Below are 25,201 nucleotides of genomic sequence, written 5' to 3' on the forward strand. Positions count from 1 at the left end.
TCTTTGCAGCAATTCGAACATGGAGGCCTGATTCACGCAGTCTCCTCTGAACACTTGATGTTGAGCTGTGTCTGTTACTTGAACTCTGTGAATAATTTATTTGGGCTGCAATCTGAGGTGCAGTTAAATATAATTAACTTATCCACTGCAGCAGAGGTAACTCTGGGTCTTCCTTTCCTGTGGCAGACCTCATGAGAGCCAGTTTCATCATAGCTCTTGATGGTTTTTGCGACTGCACTTGAAGAAATGTTACAAAGGTCTTGAGATGTTCCATATTGACTGACCTTCATGTCTTAAAGTAATGATGGACTGTCATTTCTCTTTGTTTATTTGAGCTGTTCCTGCCATAATTTGGACTTGGTCTTTTACCAAATAGGGATTTATTCTGTGTACCACCACTACCGTGTCACAACACAACTGATTGGCTCAAATGCATTAAGAAGGAAAGAAATTCGACAAATGGACTTTTAACAAGGCACACCTGTTAATTGAAATGCATTCCAGGTGACTACCTCATGAAGCTGGTTGAGAGAATGCCAAGTATGCAAAGCTGTCATCAAGGCAAAGGGTGTTTACTTGGGCCTCCCGGGTGGCGCAGTGGTCTAAGGCACTGCATCGCAGTGCTAGCTGGGTTCAAGTCAAGGCTCTGTCGCAGCCGGCCATGACCGGGAGACCCATGGGGCAGCGCACAATTGGCCCAGCGTCGTCCGGGTTAGGGAGGGTTTGGCCGGCAGGGATATCGTTGTCTCATCGCGCACTAGCGACTCCTGCGGCAGGCCGGGCGCAGTGCACGCTGACCAGGTCGCCAGGTATACAGTGTTTCCTCCGACACATTGGTGCGGCTGGCTTCCGGGTTGGATGGGCATTGTGTCAAGAAGCAGTGCGGCTTGGTTTGGTTGTGTTTCGGAGGACGCATGGCTCTCGACATTTGCCTCTCCCGAGTCCGTACGGGAGTTGCAGCGATGAGACAAGACTGTAACTACTACCAATTGGATACCACAAAATTGGGGAGAAAAAAGGGGGTAAAAAAATATTCAAAAATAAAAAGGATGAGTACTTTGAAGAATCTCAAATATAAAATATGTTTAACAGTTTTTTGGTTACCACATGATTCCATATATGTTATTTCATAGTTTTGATGTCTTCACTATTACTCTACAATGTAGAAAATAGTAAAAATAAAGAAAAATCTGATTGAGTAGGTGTCCAAACTTTTGATGCGAGAATTCCGACTGCACAATTGAATTCTTCATCAAATCACAAACCATATGACTCTATTGACTAAGGTGGGTGAAAGACTTGAATACTGGATTCTGTGTACATACAAATTATTTGGATTACTGTAATACGCAATGAATTGTAATCTAGTCTTGCAAATGTAGACATAAAATTATTTGGATTATTAAACTTTTGCTCAGTCATATATTGTGTAGGCCTATTTACCAAGATGTTATGCATTGAATATTGCCATCAATATGATCATGTTCCACATCGTTAATTGTTGGCACAATAATGAATGATATCAATAGTTGACCTAATAACATTTTCTGGAAATGTTAAGTAGAGCATTACATTTCATAATACAAGCATACGTTTATTAAATAGATTATGACATATCTCCTATTCTTTTCTTGGGACTTGTTTCAGGTAGAAGATGTCCCTAATCACAGTTCTAGAACCAACTAAGCCTAACCCTATCAAAACCTTAATCCATTATTTGGAATATAAACCTAACTGATCTTAGATCAGTGCCTGGGAAAAACTTCCAGCTAGAAGACTGACTTGGCTGAGAAGGGTGTAATTGCAGATCGCAATTAGGGGTGTTTTCTGATATAGGCGTTTCTTGATATTAAGTTACACCCATTGATGCTTGTCATTAGTCAGTGGCCAATTTTGTTCGCGGTGACAACAGTTTTTGACAACCGAGGTATTGTAGCTAATGATGTGTACTATTGGTACATCTTGGTACTGTTGGAAGCTATAGAAATGCATTTATTAATATCTACATTCTGTTTTTTGACATGTATATTCTAATACAGACACCTTAATGCATACTGTGAAATTATATTATGTGAGCTTATATAATTATATGCACATTGTATGCACATTAGTATGCTCACATTTTTTTTCTCATAGTATTTTTTTTAGAGTACAAATGTTGCTGTCCCCACTACAAAAAAGGACTTAAATACATGTAATGTTTTCCTTTAAAAATTTAATTGAAATACTGTAGAATTACATTCATTCCTATGGAGGACTGCTCCTACTCAGGGGTTTGAACTTGCAACCTTCCGGTTACTCATAACACCGGAACTGACCAATGGCAGGTATCAATGGGCGTTTCCTGATATCAGGGAACACTCGTATCAAGAAACGCCCACAATTGTGGTCTGCAATTACACCATATTGACTTTGCTGTGTGCTGAGAAAGTTGCGCATGCGCCGGAAGTTGCTGCCGCAGACAGCAGCAGTCCAACAGCAAAAAATCTGTTTTTGAATTTGTAAACCATGATGATTTTTTAAGCAATGCCTTTCGAGGAGGTACATGGAGAGTAAGTATTTATATCTAATATGAGATTTCATTCATCATTGGAAGGTAATTACTTGTCATAAATGTGTGCAAAGCCGAGACGGCAACAAAGGAGTCATTCTAACATTAGCTATCAATCCGCTCGCTCTGTGTTTCATTAGTTAACGTTAGCTAGCTGCGAGTTATCAATAGCCAGCAGTTAGCATGCTATTGTAATAGCAATACATTTGATTAAAAGCCTCTCCTTTGTTCAAATAACTCTGAATTTAAGGTTTTGGCATAACGAGAGACTTCAGTTTTCACTATTGAATGTGTCAACTAGCCCGCATTATGTCAGTTAACTAATGTTGATGATATGTCAATCATAATTGAATGGACTGTAAGATGGCTATACAATGAGGCTAAACTGTTACCTTTTACATTATATTCTAACTAAATGAATTATGCATTCTTACGTTACCTAACAATTGTGTTACATGTGCCATCTAACTATCCAGGTAATCAATTGGTTCACTAGAATATCAAGAATGTCTTTACTTTGCCTTTCTTTATTGTGCCACTACCTAATTGCTTTCAATTAGACGCAGGTTGATTTTCAACAAGTCAACTATGTAGTTTACAAGCCTGCCAGCTCCTTCAAATATTCTCATCTCGGCGAGGGGTGAATAGCGGTTGTGTTGTTCTATTGTGGGGGGTGGATATTGAATTGATTGCCAGCTTTCTACATTTGGACAACCTGCCGCTGGTGGGTGGTCCAGATCGAATTTGTTGTGCGTATAGTAGGCAGTGTGGTGCCCCATTGCTGTGCTCCTTTGATCAGACTCCTAATCATCCAGTAGCCATCCAAGAGAGAAATTAGTAAACCTTTTATGTGAGGTCTGTTTCTGTGGGGTGGAGGCTGAGCGAGAGACTGGAGAAGCACCTGACTTAGCTAATAACAGTGGCCTTTGAAACAAGACAGGGGGCGGGTATGCGTCAATGCCACCATATCGCGATTGATCTGACAATCAACAAGCGGTTTGGACAGGATGTCAGCAAGTGTTATCATTTTGTATGGCTTTTTTTCCTATGTTTTATAATGGCTACTATGCCTCTTTTTCATAGACAAACTCTCAGTATTGTTGCTTTCTTGCTGTTCAGCCTGACTAAAATCTACCTCGACAACGCAGCTTTTTAGTTGTATCTCTTTACACATCAGCATATTATTAGTTTGTGCAGGATGAGTCCAAGGTAAACACTGGTGGAGTTCGTTTTGCAAGGCATGGTGCCCTGGGTGGGCACGGTTTGTACATTTTAGACAGTTCCATTGGTCGTTAAGTGAAATCTCGACCTCATCTTGCACAAACCAGTGAGAGGTTTGGTAAGGTAACAAAAGGTTTACATCATGCTCATCTGGCAGCCACACGACCTTGCGCACGGAATCCCTACTCCTTTTACATTGGAGAAAGCTATTTGATTGGTAAACATGCTGGCAGTCTTACTGATTCGACGAGATCCAATCGGGATAAACCAAATTGTGACTTCCGGGTTGATGAGGGAAAAATTGTACATATATATGGGCAGAGTTGAGGGAGAGAAAGGGGGATGTTTCAGCCTGTGTGCCTCGACAGATCTGGTTTAGGTGGCTCCTCCTTACAAAGTGTGGATTTTATTTTGCTGCAATTCTGAAAATCTATTACGATGCATTTTTAGCATATGGGATCTTTGCTGTATTTGTGCGGATTCATCAAATACCACCCATGATCAATTGGAGCCTGGAGTAACGTTACGTTTTTGTCAAATGGTTAGTTTTATTCTGTTACTGCTCAGCTACTTGTGCTGTCAAAATAACATCTCAGTTTTGCACTGTCTTGTGTAATGGGATGTAGGCCAATTGCTGTTGCTTCATTATTCTGATTAAGGTTTGTCTTTTATGCATTGTTGCAGAACCACTGCAGTTTATAATAGTGTAATACATCTGTGATTTAATGTCAGTGGTGATGACATGGGGTGTGATTTGTCTACTCATGTACAGTTGCTGATCACAAATTAAAATGTCAGTGTCCTCCAAGAGGTTGTATAATGTAGCAGTGTTATGTCCTGTCCTTACTCGTGGAGTCTGGCACTTCTTTAAAGTTTATTTCCTTTGCTTACTGCCAGAGTGGTTATTTAATTTACGACAGAGAAGATCTAATCATTCTGCTCTCTGATATCTTCTGCTTACTCTGTCAAAAATGAGAGCTTGACATTAGTTCGCCCGAGAGTGCTGTTTTACATCATTGTGCAGTTGCCCTACATTTTCCAAAGGGTGAATAATTACATTTCAGACCCTTGTTTCCTGAGAAACGCAGGCTCCTTGACTCGGTGCAATTATCGAGTATTGTAAGGGATAATTTTGTTGTCTGGGTGCTATGTTTTCATCACAATGAAGAGCCATTAAAGTGATTTAACGTTCTTCAATGAATCCCAGACAGTTTTGTTTTGATGCTCAAGAGTCAAGACTATTACATTCGTGATGCTGTACTACTCCATTTGTTCTCATTTCAAGTTTAGAATGATGACGGCTCAATGGTTGGACAAGGACACGGATAGAATAGAAATGTGGTCTAAATTTGCTTTAATGTATTAATACATCCTGATGAGAAAATGAAAATATTATTTTCCCCACTCATATACATTATCATATTATTAAGCATATCATTCATCATATTATTTTCTTTACAGGCTCTGCTCTTTCAAATAGCATGGCTTTGAAACAATGCATTCATTATGAAGAGAGAGTGGCTAGATAAATGGTCTCTCATTTCGAAAAGGCATTGTTCTCAAGTGCAAAACACCACAATGCATGGGGACCTATGCATGTACTAATTAGCCAATGCAAGAAGGCACCTTACTGGCTTTATAAGTGTTATCTAAAGTTCATGTTTAATTGACCTGCAAGTGCAACATGACTTTAGCTGAGAGCAAATAAAGAGGAAAGCATGTTTGTCAATGTTTTTTTTTCATTAATCCACTTCAGCCTGGCGGAGCAATATAGTGGATATTAATCAAAGTGTGTTAGAGTGGTTTAAATAAGAGGGCAGAAATGGTTGGCTAAAATCTCAAAATGTAGCCTACACTTTTGTTAATGAATTTGACTGACATATTCCCATATAAAGTCTACATGGTTTTAGTGTCAAATAAGTTTTAAGGAAACTTGAAAGCAATTGGTGAGATATTTGGCAATGAGGCTAATTTTGAAAATGAGAAACTTCAAGCATCCAATGGGATTCATTTGCCATGATACTTAGCTCTAGATCAGGGATGGGCACATTTGGTTGGCGCCACAAAAAAATCTGAACTCATCATGAGAGGCTGCAGTTACTCACGGTTCTGCTTGCTTGCTTCCCCCCCCCCCCCCCAACACGTATTTAGTGGCCCCCCTCTTGACAGAGGAGAGAATAAATAATAAAAATAAAAGTTTGTTCATTTCATGCAATTCTACACTTTGCCGTGGGGGTGTAGAGAAAATGTTGCAGTTTTAAAGCAAGTTTTAAAGCAGTTTGCTTCAATTCTTCACATTTTGCCATGGAGAAGATTTACCAATTTCGTAACTAATTTCATGCAATCATACTCATTTTGCCATGGGGCGGAGAGGAAAATGTGCTGTTTTACAGCACATTTCCTGCAATTCTATACATTTTGCCATAGGGTGGAGAGAAATATTTGCCATTTTTAATATGATCGCTGATTGAGACTGACAAAACAAATCTTTGGGGGGCCCTCCCGGCTGGTAATTCGACCACTATAACAATTTTAGATAGTCAATTAGCCCATATACAGATTTTATTTTCAGATTTCTATCAGTGAATGACATAACAAGAGAGACTGCGATGTACAACCAAATTTCAAAATTGCTCCTCGTGAATGTATTCTTTCATGTCATACTCTTTCAACAGTAAGTTGAGACCCGGGGGGGGGTGATTAATCCGAGGACCTTCAAAAGGGGGTCATGCAGGCCGCCAGTTGCCCATCCCTGCTCTAGATCTGACCTAATATTCAGCTGTTGCTAATGTATTTAATAATAGGTCATTGTAAGGGAAGATGATTGTTGCCTTCACAGAGTGTGAATCAGGTACACTACATCTGTGAACATTTTATGCTTCAAAAGATTCTGTACTGAGGTCAAAATGTAGGCAAGAATCTTCATACATACTCATTTTAAGCAGTGGCAATGGAACACCAGATTACATCAAAGCCATGCTTAATTTTTCCGAGACCTCCGAGTTCTAGGCTATGAATAACAGATCACAGACAACTTGAGTCACTTTTCTGATGTTTCAGCTGATTAAGATGCATTGATTAGTGGCAATTAGCATTCAGCACCCGCCAGTTTACTGTGAAATACAGTAGCAAAAAAACAGATTTTTATGTTGCAAGACTTTTCTGTGTGGAATGAGCCACTTGGCTGCTTATCATTTTGTTTTATTTTAAGCCAGTCATTTGATGTTGCGTTTTAGAGGCAAATTAACATTTTCTCCGAAACAATGTACGCTACCAACACAATCACATTTTATCATCCTTTCAAAATTCTAGGAGAGGTTTTGAATGTTAAATCACTTACAGGTGTCTGTTTTGGTTTTGTGCTCATAAGATAATTTCTGTCTGCATAGCAGATGGCCTCAGGTGACTTGTCTTGTCTTACATGACTAACATTTTTGGAATTATCATCCATTTGCACAGCGAGGCTACAGGCCACCCTCTTTTCCTGTACAGAAAGGTATTACGAATGTGATCTCTGAGGTGGCTACTAGCTAGTGTCATTATTAACCCACCTCTGTTGAGCTCAGATCTCCAGCACAGCTGTCAAACCACTGTACCCCACATTCACCACACTTGAGTCCCTGCGCTTTTGGAGAGAGACTAGCTGTCAAGCCACACTGTGTTTTCTCATCTGTACCTGGGACCCAAATGAGAAATTCTGTGTTTTCCTGGGACCCAAGCACGTGAAAACATGCTCCTTTTTGGGGGTCAACCTCACAGGCAAAGCGTTTTAGTGGCCCACCCTCTTGACGGAGGAAAGAGAAATTAAAGTTAAAGGCCTACTTAGGGAAATTGTGCAAGGAGGACGTTTATCTACTTCCCCAGAGTCATATGATCTCGTGGATACCATTTGTGTCTTTGTGTCCAGTATGAAGGAAGTTTGAGTTACAGTGCATTCGGAAAGTATTAAGGCCACTTGTCTTTTTCCAATTATTTTTTACTATACAGCCTTATTCTAAAAAAATCTCAGCTCAGTGGTCACCATAGCGGCACCCACCCGTAGCATGAGCTCCAGCAGGTACATCTTACTGGTCACCCCCAAAGCCAATTCTTCCTTTGGCCGCCTTTCCTTTTTATTTTTTATTTCAGCTTTATTTAACCAGGTAGGCTAGTTGAGAACAAGTTCTCATTTACAACTACGATCTGGCCAAGATAAGAAGCAAAGCAGTGCGACACAGACAACAACACAGAGTTACACATGGAATAAACAAGCCTATAACACAATAAACATGTCAATGACACAGTAGGGAAAAAAGAAAGTCTATATATAGTGTGTGCAAAAGGCATGAGGAGGAAGGCGTTAAATAGGCCATAGGAGCGAATAATTACAATTTAGCAGATTAACACTGGAGTGATAAATGAGCAGATAATGATGTGCAAGTAGAGATACTGGTGTGCAAAAGAGCAGAAAAGTAAATAAAAACAGTATGGGAATGAGGTAGGTAGATTTTATTTATTTTACTAGGCAAGTCAGTTAAGAACAAATTCTTATTTTCAATGACTGCCTAGGAACAGTGGGTTTACTGCCTGTTCAGGGGCAGAAAGACAGATTTGTACCTTGTCAGCTCGGGGATTTGAACTTGCAAACTTTCGGTCCAACGCTCTAACCACTAGGCTACCCTGCCGGGCTATTTACAGATGGACTATGTACAGCTGCTGTGATCGGTTAGCTGCTCAGATAGCTGATGTTTAAAGTTGGTGAGGGAAATAAGTCTCCAACTTCAGCGAATAGTGTTTTGTTTTTTTTGCAATTTGTTCCAGTCACTGGCAGCACGGAACTGGAAGGAAAGGCGCCCAAATGAGGTGTTGGCTTTAGGGATGATCAGTGAGATATACCTGCTGGAACGTGTGCTACGGGTGGGTGTTGTTATCGTGACCAGTGAACTGAGATAAGGCAGAGCTTTACCTAGCATAGTTTTATAGATGACCTGGAGCCAGTGGGTCTGGCGACGAATATGTAGCGTGGGCCAGCCGACTAGAGCATACTGGTCGCAGTGGTGGGTGGTATAAGGTGATTTGGTGGCAAAACGGATGGCACTGTGATAGACTGCATCCAATTGCTGAGTAGAGTGTTGGAGGCTATTTTGTAAATGACATCGCAGAAGTCGAGGATCGGTAGGATAGTCAGTTTTACTAGGGTAAGTTTGGCGGCGTGAGTGAAGGAGACTTTGTTGTGAAATAGAAAGCCGATTCTAGATTTCATTTTGGATTGGAGATGTTTAATATGAGTCTGGAAGGAGAGTTTACAGTCTAGCCAGACACCTAGGTATTTATAGTTGTCCACATATTCTAGGTCAACCTTCTAGGGTGGTGATGCTAGTCGGGTGGGCGAGTGCGGGCAGCGAACAGTTGAAAAGCATGCATTTTTTTTTTTTTACCTAGCGTTCATGAGCTGTTGGAGGCCACGGAAGGAGTGTTGTATGGCATTGAAGCTCGTTTGGAGGTTTGTTAGCACAGTGTCCCAAGAAGGGCCAGAAGTATACAGAATGGTGTCGTCTGCGTAGAGGTGGATCAGGGAATCGCCCGCAGCAAAAGCGACATCATTGATATATACAGAGAAAAGAGTCGGCCCGAAAATTGAACCCTGTGGCACCCCCATAGAGACTGCCAGAAGTCCGGACAACATGCCCTCCGATTTGACACACTGAACTCTGTCAGCAAAGTAGTTGGTGAACCAGGCGAGGTAGTCATTAGAGAAACCAAGGCTGTTGAGTCTGCCGATAAGAATACAGTGATTGACAGAGTCGAAAGCTTTGGCCAGGTCGATGAAGACGGCTGTTGTCCGGGGTTGTAGTAGCCAGGAGGAAGGCACTTTTCGATTATCATGGATTTATCATGGTGACCTTGTTACCTAGCCTCAGTGCAGTGGGCAGCTGCTCTTGTTCTCCATGGACTTTAGTGTCCCAAAACGTTTTTTTTTTGGAGTTGGAGCTACAGGATGCAGAATTCTGCTTGAAAAGGCTAGCCTTTGCATTCCTGACTGACTGCGTGTATTGGTTCCTGACTTCCCTGAACAGTTGCATATCGCAGGGACTATTCGATGCTATTGCAGTCCCCCACAGGATGTTTTTGTGCAATTGCAGTCAGGTCTGGAGTGAATCAAGGGCTATATCTATTCTTAGTTCTGCATTTTTTTGAACCGGGCGTGCTTATTTAAGATGGTGAGGAAATTACTTTTAAAGAACGACCAGGCATCCTCGACTGACGGGATGAGGTCAATATCCTTCCAGGATACCCGGGCCAGGTCGATTAGAAAGGCCTGCTTGCAGAAGTGTTTTAGGGAGCGTTTGACTGTGATGAGGGGTGGTCGTTTGACTGCGGATACAGGCAATGAGGCAGTGATTGCTGAGATCCTGATTGAAAACAGCAGAGGTGTATTTGGAGGGCAAGTTGGTCAGGATAATGTCTGAGGGTGCCCATGTTTATGGATTTAGGGTTGTACCTGGTGGGTTCCTTGATGATTTGTGTGAGATTGAGGGCATCTAGCTTAGATTGTAGGACTACCGGGGTATTAAGCATATCCCAGTTCCATTCACCTAACAGAACGAACTCTGAAGCTAGATGGGGGGGGGGGGATGAATTCACATATGGTGTCCAGGGCACAGAAGTAAGCGGAGGGGGGTCGATAGCAGCTGTACATAGCCCATCTGTAAATAGCCCATCTGTAAATAGCCCATCCAACTACCTCATCCCCATACTTTATTTATTTATCTTGCTCCTTTGCACTCCAGTATCTCTACTTGCGCATTTATATATATCGATATCTATCTGTCTATATATATATATTTCTGCACATCTACCATTCCAGTTTTTAATTGCTATATTGTAATTACTTCACCTCCTTGGCCTATTTATTGCCTTACCTCCCTTATTCTACCTCATTTGCACTCACTGTATATAGACTTTTTCTACTGTATTATTGACTGTTTGTTTATTCCATGTGTAACTCTGTTGCTGTATGTGTCGAAATGCTTTGCTTTATCTTGGCCAGGTTGCAGTTGCAAATGAGAACTTGTTCTCAACTAGCCTACCTGGTTAAAAAAAGGTGAAATAAAAAATTGTCCTGTTGTAAGGTGAACCTTCGCCCCAGTTTGAGGTCCTGAGGGCTCTGGAGTAGGTTATCAAGGATCTCTCTGTACTTTGCTCCGTTCATCTTTCCCTCAATCCTGACTAGTCTCCCAGTCCCTGCTGCTGAAAAACATCCCCACAGCATGATGCTGCCACCATGCAGGAAGAGTCTTGATGGTTCCATACTTCTTCCATTTAAGAATGATGGAGGCCACTGTGCTTTTGGGGACCTTCAATGCTGCAGAAATGTTTTGGTACCCTTTCCAAGATCTGTGCCTTGATACAGTCCTCTCTCGGAGCTCTACGGACAATTCTCTCAACCTCATGGCTTATGGCTTGGTTTTTAGACAGGTGCGTGTCTTTCCAAATCATGTCCAATCAATTGAATTTACCACAGGTGGACTCTTAAGTTGTAGAAACAACTTGAGGATGATCAATGGAAACAGGATGCACCTGAGCTCAGTTTTGAGTATCTTAGCAAAGGGTCTGAATACTTATGTAAACAAGGTATTTCTGTTTTTTTATATATACATTTTCAAAAATATCTAAACCTGTTTTCGCTTTGTCATTATTGGGTATTTATTGTGTGTAGATTGATATACATTTAATCAGTTTTAGAGTAAGGTTGGAACGTAACAATGTGGACTAAGTCAAGGGGTCTGAATACTTTCCGAATGCACTGTAGTTCCAGGAGCCAATGCTAACTAGCGTTAACGTAACTACCTCTAACTTCCCTCATTGCTAAAATCCTGAAGTATCCTTTTTAATTTCCTGTAATTCTACACATTTTGCCATGGTATATTGAGAAAATAATGCTCTTAAAGCAAGTTTCTACACATATTAATGATATTTGTGTGATGAGTGACTAACAAAATCAATGGTGGCCCCCTGGAAGTTTGTGGCCCCCTCGAAGTCAGTGCCCCTGGGCTCGTGCCCTGCATGCCCGTTCGGTATTCGCCATGATTACTTTAAGTTTAGATAGCTGGCTAGACTAATTTACCAATCAGTTGTTGTTTATTTTAGCTGACATGGCTAATTCTTGTATGGCTACAGTTTCTCTTATGTCAGTCACTGACCGAGTCACAACCACATGTCGAAATTGCTAATTGTATATTTGAATATTCTAACTCTCGGGATCTCAATTTACCTACCCAATGATGTGACCCACCATTAACATGTCCCGTCGCGACCCATACTATAAGAAAGGTTGGGGTAGGTGTTTTGTCTCTTACTGGGCAGTGAGTCACATGGAAGGGCTTAGGAACAAGAACAACGGTCCGGTAGGGGGTAAAGGAAGAATGTAGTTTTATGAAACATCCCAGTTAACAGGAGCGGTCTGGTTGGGGGTAAAGAAAGAATATGGTTGGGTTTTATAAGTGGGATGTTTCATTCAGCTCTTTTAAATTCCAGTCAGAGGGTTTGGTGCCCGTAGTGTCATAACATGGTTTTCAGAGCAGATGATCTGCTTACAGGGCAGAGGTTGTGCGTCTGCTGTTACATGGTGTTTTGTTTGGTAACTCACATGGACAGTGTCATGTTGATGTTGTCCCAATAGGACAGCAGAGGGAATAAGCCCGATTACAACTCTCTTCCAGGTTCAGTATCTTAGTTAGCCTGGTCCCAGATCTGGCCATAGGAGTTGGCAAGACAGCACAACCAGATCTGGGACCAGGCTATATCTTCGTAGTGTGTTCTGTTTTTCATGGGGATTTGTATGTTAGCCAGCAGGTGAAATTAAGTCAAAAAGTCCTTGTCTAGCTGGTAAAGCCTGCATAATCATCCCCACTCCACCCCACACCAGGCCCAATGGCCTCCAGTTGCCTAACTTTGTACTATGAAGTTGTTTTGTCTTCGGCTTCAGGGCAATCACAGAAATCTAGACCCACACAGCCACACTACACTTCATTGCCTCCTACCTATTTGTTCAACAGCAATGCAGTAGCAGGAGTGACAGTTCTTACTAAACTAGCACAGGGCAGGGCGACATGATCAGAGTGGCTGATCTGGCCTGGGTAGGTTTCCCAGTAGAGGCACTGGGGACATGAGGGTTGTTTGTGCCCCTTCCTCTATCTGACAGGAACAGTTAGAGGATGAGGCCAGTCTGATACGGCTATCTGTTTATGGCATGAGATAAGGCTGCCCGAATCGGAACACTGACCCACCTCTCACCCACAACAGCCCCTCCTCCTATCAAGAGGCTGCCAGGCGAGTCACATATCATTCTGAGTAATCCTAAAAGATACCATTAGCAGGTCTGTACTTCTGCAACACGGGTTTCCCAGCAACTGTACAAATCTGGCAATTTATTGCAACGCAGAAATGTTTTTTAGTGTGATCTGGTTCGTATAATTAATTTTAATGTATGTTTTAGAACGATATTCCAAATGCCTGTATCGCTCAAATCAAGTTTTTATTTGTATTTGTCCACTTGTTCTCATGTTGTTTTTTGGTCTTCTCTCCTTCCGCTGTGACTTTGCACGTTTCTATTTACACACACCAAGCTCCTCCCAGTCCCTTCCACTCAGAACAACAAAGATGAAAGATTACTTCATCGGTTTCAATTCGCTATATGTATTTGAGGTTTTGTCCAACAGAATCGCTCATATGGACACATATGGCCGATAACAATATCCGTTATTTTCCCTGCAAAAAAAAACGATACCAATATTACATTTTTTAGCTGCGTTTTAAGCATTCTAATACAGTTAAATAGTTAACACACACACATGGATGCAGCAGTCTAAGGCACTGCATCTCAGTGCAAGAGGCGTCACTACAGTCCCTGGTTTGAATCCAGGCTGTATCACATACGGCTGTGATTGGGAGTCCCATAGGGTAGCGCACAATTGGCCTGGGGTAGGCCGTCATTGTAAATAAGAATTTGTTCTTAACTGACTTGCCTAGTTAAATAAAGGTTACACAAACCTCACACTGACCAAAAAGTTATTTTGTTGGCATTTACGCATGTCCCCATTACCAGTAAAACATAATCAAAACCTATTTATTTCACTTACTTGCTGTGCTGTTTCGTTGTTCATTTGTTCAGTCATTTCATTCTCAACCAGGATTTCTATGGAACGCCTTTTGGGTCTTTGCATGTCAAACAATATAACACTTTGATGTGTCAAATAAACTTGTTAACCAACCGGGACCAGACTATGACTGCACGTCACATAATTTAAAGCATTCATATAGTTATTACACATTGATTACAATATTACTCGTATTTCATATGTCAGAACGATCCATCCATATGTATGCTATGATGCTGGTAAAGTTATCTAGCATCTACAGTGCTGGTCATAAAAAAGCTAGCTAGCTCATGGATGCAAACAATGTTCTTCCCCCAAAACATAGCAAAATGACAATCTAGGTTTCATCATCTAAAATAACCCAAATTTATAAGACAGTTCGTATTTGATTAATGGTGGTCGGACCATCTATGTGAAGCTAGCCACAATAAGGATTAGGCACAATAGTGGACTTTGGTTAGCCTTCAAAATAAAGGTATGGCATAATTCTATTTGTTTTCATTTGCATCACTGTCAATGTCATACTTTTATTTTGAAGGCATCCCGCAAAGTCCACTATTGTGCCTAATCCTTATTGTGGCTAGCTTCACAACATATAACAAGGTCCAGTCGAGCCTCACTAGCCAGATGAAGCTAGCTGGCTGCTTATAACGTAAGCTTTGGGCAACAGGGTTAAGTAGCTGGCTAGCTATTTATTTTATTGAACTGAAGATCAATTTCTATAGGCGAACAACAAGTGGCTACCTAGCTAATACTTAAACTCAAGGATTCCGAAATCTTTGCTAAGAACAATGTAAATGGCTGCAGTTTGTACTGGTCATTGTTTTCAGGCTGGTTGTATTGGTGCTAGCTAGCTACCCCAGAAGTTGCAGTCGAACAAATTATGCTTTATTACCAACGCGGTATTGTAAACACATCGTTTGTGGCCGGTGTTTGCTTCTTTGCAGACTTCTTTGTACAGCTTTGACAGTGCTACTGTATGTCTTTTGAATGACTGCTCGACTTGTTGACTGCTTGATCCACACACAATTTTACGTGGCGTCATGACGTCATGTACCTACATTTATATAGGTATGCACGGTGGCTTTGACATCGGTTTTTAGCCACCGATAGGGTACAGGTCGCAGTGGTGGGTAGTATATGGGGCTTTGGTGACAAAACTGATGGCACTGTGATAGACTGCATCCAATTTATTGAGTAGGGTATTGGAGGCTATTTTGTAAATGACATCGCCGAAGTCGAGGATCGGTGGGATGGTCAGTTTTACGAGGGTATGTTTGGCAGGATGAGTGAAGGATGCTTTGTTGCAAAATAGGAAGCTGATTCTAGATTTAATTTTGGATTGGAGATGCTTAATGTGAGTCTGGAAGGAGAGTTGACAGTCTAACCAGACACCTAGGTATTTATAGTTGTCCACATATTCAGAACCGTCCACATAGTCAGAACCGTCCAGAGTAGTGATGCGGGCAGTAATCGGTTGAAGAGCATGCATTTAGTTTTACTTGCATTTAAGAGCAGTTGGAGGCCATGGAAGGAGAGTTGTATGGCATTGAAGCTTGTCTGGAGGTTAGTTAACACAGTGTCCAGAGAAGGTCCAGAGGTATACAGAATGGTGTCGTCTGCGTAGAGGTGGATCAGAGGATCACCAGCAGAAAGAGCGACATCATCGATGTATACAGAGAAGAGAGTCGGCCTGGGAATTGAACCCTGTGGCACCCCCATAGGCTCTGTGGCTTGGCCCTGCAGAAAAAAATGACCTGATCTATTAAACTAACTAACTAACTAATGATTTATTTTCATATTTCATAGAACTATAATTGTGGGCTATAACATTGAGTAAAAGCTATTATTATTCCAAATTTTAAAAAATTGTTGATTCTAATAGCAATAGCATCGACTAAGATTAGACTACAGTATATTTATTAAGTAATTCACTTTTTTTTTTTTTTTACTTTTTTTTTTTCTACCTCTTCAGTGGCAACGATCTCAGTGGTGAGATCACTGTATGTCCTCCAGTGTAGGGTAGGGTCTAGGTGACACAGGGACTTGAACCTTGGATCCAGTGCAGTAGATCTATGAATGTAGTCATGTACATTAGGGGGGTATCTGGGGTTCAGGTTGAGCACCTGGAGGACCTCCTCTGCTACTTTCACATCATCATCAGACAAGGTGAGGATGTCTTTTATAATTTTTTTCAGGGTATTGTCTGTCAGTGCAGAGTATACAGTTGCCTGCGGCTCAAGATGGCGCTTCAACTTGTCTTAATTAGAGTTCCATCTTGTTGTGACATGGTGTATGAGCTTGTGGGTCGGTAGCTATAGCATTTCTTGCTAGGTGTTAAGTACATGAGCGTTTGTTGTGCTTTTGTGGAAAAGGGAAACCACCTTCCTGATCTTCCCAAGGTGGTGGTCCATCTAGTTCACTGTGATTCCCCTTACGGATGCTAAATTGATCACATGTGCAAAGCAAGCTATCTGTGGCCCCAGCCCTTCTATCACTGCATTTACTTGGTTCTTGGCATTATCTGTGGTGTTTGGGATATTGCTATTGGGCCTCTCTAGCTCCCACTCTGCTACTGCTCCTAGCAGTACCTGCCCCGGATTTGTGCCTGTGTGACTCTCATAGAAGGGGCGTGTCTGTAGCACCATCTCCCACTCCTCCATCTCCCACTCCTGGTGTAGTGAGCAGTCACATTCACGTAGCTTTCCGTTGCTCTGGAGGTCCACCTGTCGGGAGTGAGGGCAACAGAGGATGCCTTGGACAATTTGTCGACAATTTTGATATTTTCCTGTTCATAAAGATCTGGCATGATCTTCATACTGAGGTGGGTGCGCGAGGGATTTTGTAGCATGGCTCAAGCACTTTCACCATATTTTTAAAACCTTTGTTTTCAACAACAGAATATGGCCTCATGTCTGCAGCTATAAATGTCCCAATAGATTTGGTGATGGCTTTAGCCCGGTCTGATTCTGCAGCAAAGCGCTGCTTAAATGCCGCTGTGAGAAGTTTGTCTCTTGACTGAGTTGGCTCCCGTCACTGACACACCAGGGTGATGACGCTTTAAATGTGTGGCCATGCTCAATGTATTTCCATGATCATACAGCTTTCTTGTGACACACGCCGTAATGGTGTTGTCCACCACCCTTGTTCCATCATCATATCTGACAGGGAAGCCAAAATTCTCCCATACATGAGACTTAAATAAAGCAGGAGGCTTTTCCAGTTCTTCAGCTCCTCCGCTAGCTCCATGGCTGTCACTGCTCTTTTTTTATTCCTTGCTTTTTGCAATGCGAGCATTCAGGATTGATTCATTGGGATTCAACATGCCCCGTTCACATGAACAGTACACACAACTGCTTTAAAAAAAATCTAATCAACCTTCAGGCTTCAAAGTATAACACAGCACACATCTGTCTTGTCTTTCTTTTCACTGCAACTCTCAAACGCATTAAGAAGGAAAGAAATTCCACAAATGAACCTGTAACAAGGCACACCTGTTAATTGAAATGCATTCCATGTGACTACCTCATCAAGTTGGTTGAGAGAATGCCAAGAGTGTGCAAAGCTGTCATCAAGTCAAAAGGTGGCTGCTTTGAAGAATCTCAAACACCAAAATATATTTTGATTTGTTGAGCACTTTTCTTTTTTTTGGTTACTACATGATTCCATATGTGTTATTTCTTAGTTTTGATGTCTTCAATATTATTCTACAATGTAGAAAATAGTAAAAAGAAAATAAAAACCCTGGAATGAGTAGGTGTCCAAACTTTTGAATGGTACTGTATATACCGTGAATCTCCAATAAATTGGAACAAAATCTAGATTATTTTTAGGCCACATCCCCCAGCCCTAGGTTAGACAGAATCATACCAGCTATTACAGTAAAGGTGGAGATCAAGTGATGATGGATAAATAAGGGAATTGAGCTGGAAGAAAGTGTGATACTTGACATGAAGTTTTTTTTACTTTACCTTTATTTAACTAGGCAAGTCAGTTAATTAAGAACAAATTCTTATTTTCAATGACGGCCTAGGAAAAGTGGGTTAACTGCCTTGTTCAGGGGCAGAACGACAGATTTTTACCTTGTCAGCTCGGGGATTCGCTCTTGCAATCTTTTGGTTACTAGTCCAACGCTCTAAACACTAGGCTACCTGCCGCACCATGAACATCAAGCTGGCGGGGTTGAGACACAAGATGGATATATTACATTATAGATTTTTCATTTTAATTAATCACAAGACTGAGTTGGCCTGGCTGGCTGTGATCCTGGAGTTCAATGTCTGAGAGTTTGTTTTCTGACAACTGTGAAAGTCTGAGAAAACAGCAGGTGATTTGTTGTAGGTCTCAAATCCGTATCCTGGACATTGAGGGATGCTAATTTTGGTGTGCCATATATCAAATGTCCATTGGTCATCACTCCCGGGGTGAGAGACGGAGGTACTGTTCCACTATTGAGCTAAATCCTATCCACTATCATTTCTTAACAAGAACATAACCTGAGCGTGACCAAAACAACATTCTTCTGGTTTTTCGAGGTCAATGTTTTTGTTTACTCTTGTTTGAAGATAAGGCGCTGGCTGTGGAAAGTTTTGCATGAGAAGAATATTATTTATTTTTGCCCTTTGTAATCTTACCCCTGGATGTAATGAGAAGTATGAAAGAGCTTAGTGTGTCATGGCTGTCGTGTTCTCAAGTGATAAAGCTGTTGGTTATCTGAGCCGACAGGGAACTAGTGTTTCTGTGGGCCTGATTGAGCAGTCAGTAGCTCAGCCTGAGCCTCAGATCAGAGCAGTGCTGACCCAGCACTGACTGCAGGGCTGGGTGAGGGTGCAGCAGAGGCAAACTGGGCAGAGCGGGAGAGCGAGCTAGTCTAGTGAGGTGAGTGGTGGTCGGTGCTATTGCACTTTGCCGTAACCTGCTTAGTTTATCATCAGCAGCACCTCTCAATGGCATGTGTGGGTCCCATGTGGCTCAGTTGGTAGAGCATGGCGCATGCAACGCCAGGATTGTTGGTTCGATTCCCACAGGGGACCAGTACGAAAAAGTAAGAGCATCTATGCATCTCTGGATAAGAGTTAAATGACAAAAAATGTATCTTCTTGTGTTCGAGAGAGCCAATCAGAATATAGGCCTTTATACAGCCTAACCCTCTGGTCCTGTTAGAGATCATTGTTGCTGATAGTGAATGGTACCACCATGCCTTGAGATTTGGAAATGGCCAGATGACGTTTTGTCGTAAAAAGGGCTGGGGTTTTTGTTGTGAAAGGGTGCCTGAAGACTAGGATAAATTGTGACCTTCACAGGGTAATCTCTTGCATGTCAGTCAATGGCTGTTTGTTTCCAAGTCAGAAAAAGTGGCAGATCCTTTCTCTATTTTTGCTGATCGCAACAGAGAGGCTTGAGGACAGCAGCCATAGGAGCCAGGCTGGAGGAAATACAGCAATATAAAATTTGCAGTATTAGCAATGGTTGTCACTCAGTCAGAGTAGTAAAATCCAACTGTCACTTCTTGTTCGACCTCCACTTTAAACAAGTCCCTCCGCAGATGCACTGAGCTGAATTGCTATTCCAGACAGGCGTTGTGTTCTGTCTGACACCTGCATTGTCCAAACGCCAGTAACCAGTAACTGAGCCCTCTGTACACAGACTGGTGGATTTAGCAGCCAGCGCCTGTCTGCTCTGCACTGCATGCTGAATTGGGCTACTGCCTGAAATCAGCACCGGGGTGAAATGCACTACACTTGTTTTAATACCATATAGAGCACGTGTAATTCTCATTCCAGGGAGGGCCGTGTGTCTGCGGGTTTTCGCTTCACCCTTGTACTTGATTGATGAAATAAGGTCACTAATTAGTCAGGAACTCCCCTCACCTGGTTGTGTAGGTCAGTGGTTCCCATACTTAAAAAAACATTTTTTAAAGGAACTTAGTCTGGCTTTAAACTTACTCTTGAAAGTTGTAATGCACAAGGTACAATTTCGAAATTGGGTAGTGCATCATCAGTTCCTCTTGTCATGTTAGTCAACTAGTCCATGTCAGCTAATGTTTTTTAGCCCATAGATATTGTTGTATTTTTTTTTGTCACTTGTATAGAATTGCAAGAAAATTAGCTTTAAAACTGCTACATTTTCTTTGCACTCCCTGAGAAAATGGGTAGAATTGCAGGAATTAAGCTTTAAATCTGCAAAATTCTCTCCACCAATAAGAGTGGTGTGAACAGTTTGTGTCATGAACAGTGCTTGTACCCATAGAAATAGACGTGGTGTGCGAGCTTGCGCAGATGGGGTGCGGGATGTTCCCCAATGCTGGAATAGGGGCCCAGGTTGAAAAATAACCCCTGGTCTAGGTCTCAATTGAAAGAAAAAAAACCTTGGCCCTCCATGGAATGAGTTTGACACCCCTGCTATAGAGGTAGTAAACAAGGGTTGTGCTCAGCTCAATCCAGTTTAGCATATGTTGTTTATGTCTCCTCTAGTCCCCTGTTTTTGTCCTCCTCGGCTGGCCGCACTTCCTTGTGTGTGTGTGTGTGTGTGTGTGTGTGTGTGTGTGTGTGTGTGTGTGTGTGTGTGTGTGTGTGTGTGTGTGTGTGTGTGTGTGTGTGTGTACAGTGCAGGGCTGATGATGTTTCTGCAGGAGAGAGTTTGGCTGGCTGTAATCACAGTTCATAGGTAGTCAGTGTTGATTTAGTCCACTAGGTTAGGCAGTATGACATGAATACCAGAGAATCCAGCCAGGGAAATCACCCAGGGAACTACGGCAGTCAATATTCAATTTATTCTGAATCAAGTCACGGCAAGCAATCGGATGTGTTCAAGTATTGTCATTTCCATATTAGAAAGTGTTTTAGGTCATACGCTTTCTCTTCCCAGGAGTTGAGCATAATGCATTTTTATGTGATGTGCAGTCTCAATCTGCCATGCTATTTTAGTCTTTTACTGGAGTTGTTTTGCTTTTGAGAAGGTTAGGCTAGGCTGCATGTTCCTCACTAACCACCACACCTATGAGCTTTTTTTAGCATGAATTATCTTTACAGATAGGACTATAAAGAGTACTGTTTTAACTAGAGGTCAACCGATTATGATTTTTCAACACCGATACTGATTATTGGAGGACCAAAAAAGCCGATGCCGATTAATCAGACGATTTTTAACATTTAAAAAAAATTGTAATAATGACAATTACAACAATACTGGATGAACACTTACTTTAACTTAATATAATACATCAATAAAATACATTTAGTCTCAAATAAATAATGAAACATGTTAAATTTGGTTTAAATAATGCAAAAACAAAGTGTTGGAGAAGAAAGTAAAAGTGCAATATGTGCCATGTAAAAAAGCTAACGTTTGAGTTCCTTGCTCAGAACATGAGAACATATGAAAGTTGGTGGTTCCTTTTAACATGAGACTTCAATATTCCAAGGTAAGAGGTTTTAGGTTGTAGATAATATAGTATTTATAGGACTATTTCTCTCTACCATTTGTATTACATATACCTTTAACTATTGGATGTTCTTATAGGCACTATAGTATTGCCAGTGTAACAGTCTAGCGTTCGTCCCTCTCCTCGCTCGAACTAGGAACACACCGACAACAGCCACACTCGAAGCAGCGTTAATCATCACACAAAAGCCGCGGCCCTTGCAGAGCAAGGGGAATAACTACTCCAAATCACAGAGCGCGTGACGTTTGAAACGCTATTAGCGTACACCCAGCTAATTAGCTAGCCATTTAACATCGGTTACACCAGCCATAGGCTTGAAGTCATAAACAGCGCTGTGCTTGCGAAGAGCTGCTGGCGAAAGTGCTGTTTGAAAGAATGCTTACAAGCCTGCTGCTGTTTACCATCGCTCAGTCAGACTGCTCTATCAAATCAGACTTAATTCTAACATAACACACAGAAATACGAGCCTTTGGTCATTAATATGGTCGAATCCGCAAACTATCATTTCGAAAACAAAACGTTTATTTCAGTGGAATACGGAACCGTTAGGTATTTTATCTAACGGGTGGCATCCCTAAGTCTAAATATTCCTGTTACATTGCACAACCTTCAATGTTATGTCATAATTATGTAAAATTACTGGCAAATTAGTTCACAATGAGGTAGGCTGCCCAAACTGTTGCATTTGCGTAACAGGCAGGCTCCTCGTGGAGTGAAACGTAATCAGGTGGTTACGAGCATTGGACTAGTTAACTGTAAGGTTGCAAGATTGGATAACCCGAGCTGAACAAGGTGAAAATCTGTCATTCTGCCCCTGAACAAGACAGTTAATCCACCTTTCCTATGCTGTCATTGAAAATAAGAATGTGTTCTTAACTGACTTGCCTAGTTAAATAAAGGTATAAAATGTATTTATAAAAAAATAAAATCAGCAAAATACCGATTTCCGATTGTTATGAAAACTTGAAATCGTCCCTAATAGTTTTAACCTCCTAGCTTGGTCCTACATCCTTTGAAAAGGGCGTTTGCTTCCTGTTTTAGCAGCACAATGACACCTGTATAGGGTTAAAATGGGGTCAGTGCTCTTGTAAGAGAGTTTCTTGTCAGTGACCTCCTTTATTGTGAGGATTTGGTTGCAATGGAGCTGCTGAGTGACACAGAACATGCCACAGGGAAGAAAAGCAGCATCCTCGTTTTGTTTGGACTCCCTTTGTCTGAAATCTTTCAGTGATCAATGATTGGCGGATCTCTTGCCATTTCCCTCCTTTGTTTGCGGTTGTCGAGCTCTGGAGTGAATTATGAAATTGTCCATTACGTCCGGCTAGTGTGTGTGTGTGTGTGTGTGTGTGTGTGTGTGTGTGTGTGTGTGTGTGTGTGTGTGTGTGTGTGTGTGTGTGTGTGTGTGTGTGTGTGTGTGTGTGTGTGTGTAGCCTCCATGTATTCCTATTAAAGGGGTGGGGGGGATTTTACAAAGGATACATTGAATTGAAGCAAGAATGTTAACTTTTATCATGTAGTTGTGTAGCGGCTGCTGCACATCGTCTTTGTATTACTCATATTGTGAAAAATGGCCCCAGAACAGAAGTACTTTCACTTCATTCAGCTGCAGATTGCCGTGGATTGAGATGGAGGCTTGCTGGAATTTGAAAGGCTGGAGCTACATTTTAAAGTGCTTGTGCAAGCCTGACTGAGTGTATAATGTGCTCAGTTTGTGTGTGTGTGCTCAGTCAAAGGGAATCACCCATCTTCCTGTATTTGACAATCCAGGGTTTCATTGCATGGGTTGGCCAGGCCATCGTGTCAGCTTTCTGTAATGAATCGTAAATTACCCCCCTGCTCTCACCCCATCAGGAACCAGGGCCTGGCCCTCATTTATCAAGGTGTGTGCGCACAAAAAATACTCTAAACATTGTGTGCTCCAGTTTTCCCACAAAGGTTGGATAAATACTATTTTGAACTTTACTAGAAAGTGTGTATCCTCACCAAATCTCAAACTGTGCCTGCGCAAAACTTCTAGTAGGTTGATCAACTGTATTGCAAGCAAATAGGCTTATTCTTACTTTGAGGGAAATGGCAGGTGTTTGATGCACAGGAATTATAACAATGGTAAGCTAATAAAATCATCAAAACGTAGGCCTGATGATAAAAAGGATGCATTTGCCATTGGTAAGGGAATCGCACAGCAGCAGGTCATTTAATGTATATTTAACTTTTATAATAAAGGCTTAAATCATAATCATATTGAAGGAAATGTCCTTTTCTGACATAACTGCTTTTAAATTATTACTGCTACACAACAAATAGTACCATTTTTATCAATAGACCGGTAGGTAGCCTTGACAGTATGGATAAGCTACAGTAGCCTATTGCTGTGTGTATTAGGAGCGTGACATAGCCTATTTAATTTCAGAGCCTATATGAAGGCAAGAGATGGATGCACAACCATGTATTGATAAACAAAATATTGGACAATTAGTCTTTTGCATTGACGTGTGGGCTGTAGCATTTACTTTTCAATTGTTTGAAAGGACAACCAATCTTGCAGAATACGCGGCCAACGTTTGCGGGATTGTAGCGCTCGTTCACGACCACACAAATATAATAAGGCTCTGATTTATCAGTGTGTGCAACAGTTTGATACATCCAAATAATTTTAGAATCTCCACATACGCCAGAATTTAGTAAGACATTTACGCACGGTTGATAAATGAGGCCCCAGGTGCTGCTAGGGTCTAGCAACATGAACACCACCAGCTGACCAGGAATGGAGGAGAGTGGATACCGGAAAACATTCAAAATGTTAATTGCTGTCACCTATCTCCATTACTGTGTAGGATATATATATATATATATATATATATATATATATATATATATATATATATATATATATATATATATATATATATATATATATATATATATATATATATATATATATATATATGAGACTAGTTGAGTATCTAAAGCTTCAACATTTGTTAGTTCAATTACAGGCTCAAAATGGCCAGAAACAAAGACCTTCCTTCTGGAACTCATCAGTCTATTCTTGTTCTGAGAAATGAAGGCTATTCCATGAGAGAAATTGCCAAGAAACTGAAGGTCTCATACAATGCTCTGTACTAGTCCCTTCACAGAACAGCGCAAACTGGCTCTAAGCAGAATAGAAGAGGAGTGGGAGGCTCCGGTGCACAACTGTGCAAGAGACCAAGTACATTAGTGTGTCTGGTTTGAGAAACAGACGCCTCAACTGGCAGCTTCATTAAATAGTACCTGCAAAACACCAGCCTAAATGTTAACAGTGAAGAGGCGACTTCAGGATGCTGGCCTTCTAGGCAGAGTTGCAAAGAAAAAGCCATATCTTAGACTGACATATAAAAAGTAAAGATTAAGATGGACAAAAGAACACAGACAATGGACAGAGAAAAACAAGTGTTAAGGACAGACAAATTTAAGTTTGAGGTGTCCGGATCACAAAGAAGAACATTGGTGAGACGCAGAAAAAATAAAAAGAGGCCAGAGGAGTGCTTGACGCCAAGCATGGTGGAGGCAATGTGATGGTCTGGGGGTGCTTTGGTGGTGGTAAAGTTGGAGATTTGTACAGGGTAAAAGTGATCTTGAAGAAGGATGGCGATCACTCCATTTTGCAACGCCATGCCATACCCTGTGGCTTAATTGGAGCCAATTTCCTCCTACAACAGGACAATGATCCAAAGCACAGCTCCAAACTATTTAGGGAAGCAGTCAGCTGGTATTCTGTCTATAATGGAGTGGCCAGCACAGTCACCAGATCTCATCCCTATTGAGCTGTTGTGGGAGCAGCTTGACCGTATGGTACATAAGTGC

At 41.4% G+C, this 25,201-nt stretch overlaps 1 protein-coding gene across 17 annotated transcripts in view; it reads left to right on the forward strand.

The window, feature by feature from the left end:
• The window catches only part of fam222ba (family with sequence similarity 222 member Ba), an 85,389-nt gene that overhangs the window by 6,658 nt on the left and 53,530 nt on the right, over nt 1–25,201 (forward strand). For 7 of the 17 annotated variants that reach the window (XM_046303589.1, XM_046303586.1, XM_046303579.1 and 4 more), the window contains exon 1: nt 2,433–2,552. The exons of 5 other annotated variants lie outside the window; for them this stretch is intronic. The gene's annotated coding sequence lies outside the window, so the exon portion shown is untranslated. Of the gene's footprint in view, nt 1–2,432; nt 2,553–4,098; nt 4,314–18,747; nt 18,790–25,201 lie in introns of those variants that run through there. 5 more of the 17 variants (XM_046303582.1, XM_046303593.1, XM_046303584.1 and 2 more) reach the window with 3 other exon arrangements.

This window comes from Oncorhynchus gorbuscha, linkage group LG16 (genome assembly GCF_021184085.1).
Source record: "Oncorhynchus gorbuscha isolate QuinsamMale2020 ecotype Even-year linkage group LG16, OgorEven_v1.0, whole genome shotgun sequence".
Taxonomy (NCBI): Eukaryota; Metazoa; Chordata; class Actinopteri; order Salmoniformes; family Salmonidae; genus Oncorhynchus; species Oncorhynchus gorbuscha.